This window comes from Nicotiana tabacum, chromosome 5, assembly GCF_000715075.1.
Source record: "Nicotiana tabacum cultivar K326 chromosome 5, ASM71507v2, whole genome shotgun sequence".
NCBI lineage: Eukaryota > Viridiplantae > Streptophyta > Magnoliopsida > Solanales > Solanaceae > Nicotiana > Nicotiana tabacum.
In genome coordinates this window covers 112,489,441-112,491,705 of record NC_134084.1, presented here as the reverse complement: position 1 = coordinate 112,491,705, position 2,265 = coordinate 112,489,441, and positions in this window count along the sequence as shown.

Below are 2,265 nucleotides of genomic sequence, written 5' to 3'. Positions count from 1 at the left end.
TTTGATTATCTCTCCAAACCAGTCAGCTTTTGTTGTGAAGCGGCAAATAGTAGATAATGTTGCCTTGGCTCATGAATTTATGGGAGTATTAAAGAATAAAAGACATGAAAGGAAAAATTGATGGCTATAATATAACTCTTGTATTCATAAGATAAGACTTAATATGGTGTTTTATATATAAATATATATTGGATTTTTTGGCAAAGTGTATGCTTAAGATGGGCTTTTCTGAGAAATTTGTGTTATGTTATGTGTCACTTCTGCCACATTTTCTTTTAACCTTAATAGAGAGATTGTAGGATCCGTGCGACCATCTAGATGATTGAGACAAATTGATACACTTCACCTTTCCTGTTCCTGATTTGTGCTGAAGGACTATCAGCGTTGCTCACGTCAGCTGAGGAACATGAGCAATTGAAAGGAATTAGGCTAGGAAGTGTTTTTCATCTTTTCTTTGTTGATGATTCTTTTACATTTTGCAAAGCTGACTTGTGTAGTATTTCCAAAACTAATATGATCCTGAATACTTATGCACAAGGATAATTTTACTGATGATCATTCAGCTATTTTTTAATTTTACTAAAGTTACTTAATTATTTTTTGTCACTTAAAAGTAATTAAACTTTATCATTGTCACTTAAAAGTCATTTTGGCTCAAATCCCTACAAATAAATTCAAAAATTCAAAAATGTCACATAAGCTTAAATGGACCATACCCACTTTAGATTATTTCCCCCTTAATGTGATTTGACCCATAACCTAAATGAGTTCGACAAAAAAATTAAATTCCACATTAATTTAAAATAATTATCCTATACTACAAAATTCTCGCCTTTTTTATTATATAATGCCCATTTATAAATATTCTATATAAAAAATTCTTCTCTTGTTTGTATGCCACATCCGAGTCATTTTACAACTCTACTAAAGTTAAAATACTATTGTATCCAACTCACATAACATATTTATAATTTTCTAGTGAAGTTAAAACAATGTTGTATCTAGGGGTGTACATAGGTCGGGTTGGTTCGGATTTTACAATTACCAAACCAAACCAATTGTGTCGAGTTATTAAATCTAAAGACCAAACCAAATCAATAATACTCGGACTTTTCAATCTCGGTTTTTCTCGGATTTTTTTTTCCGGTAAAATCTTCGTAGAACAAAATATATAACTTGTGCTCAAAATATTTCTTTAATCCTAGTAAGATACAACTATATAAAGTATTTTTCAAGAAAATAATACAAAATATGAGATGTGCCATGCTTATCCTAAAATATTCAACAATAAAGATAATAAAATTATGTAATATAAATATTGCTAATTAAAAATCCATAATAAAAATAAATATAATCTAAAAGTACTAAGTCATGCTAAAATAAGTAGACTAATAAGGGAGTATTAATTACATGGCTAAACGCTAAAGAAAAAATAAAAATAGGTTATGCATTTTTATTTAAATTATTGCAAAACAAAAAATAGATATTCAATACATTCCAGTTCGTAGTATTGAATTGAATGTCTTTTTTTAGCATTAGTATTGATTTGATTTTGGTTTGGGCTTTTGTTAGCATTATTTAATTTACTAATATTAATGGCTATAAAACTTATTGGAACATTCAAAAGTTCTAAGTCCAACCTTGAAATAATACCTTAAAAGATAAAATTATGAATTTTCTTAAAAAATATTTATAAATTACATCACAACACGCATGGCCACAGGATCGAGGATTGCCACCAACTCCGGGAAGAGGTAGCTCGACTATTTAACAAAGGTCATCTCCAGGAATTCCTTAGCGACCGAGCCAAAAATCAGTTCTGAGAAAGAGAGGCGACCAAGAAGAACGAAACAAACGAGCCACAACATGTCATCCACATGATCTTGGGAGGCGTCGATGCCCCGCAGGAACCCATAATGAGAAGGACAAAAATATCCATCACTAGAGAAAAGTGAACCCGGGGATATATTCCCGAGGACGCCCTTACATTCAACGAAGAGGACACTGAGACCTTGTCTCAACCTCACAATGACGCACTGGTAATCTCTTTCCTTGTGAATTCTTTTCAAATAAAACGTGTACTCGTGGATCCAGGTAGCTCGGCTAATATTATCAGGTCGAGGGTGATAGAGCAGCTCAGACTGCTTGACCAAATAGTGCCCGCCACTCGAGTCCTCAACGGATTCAACATGGCAAGCGAAACAACAAAAGGAGAAATCACACTCCCGGTCACCGTGGCCGGCACGACCCAAAACGCCAAATTCC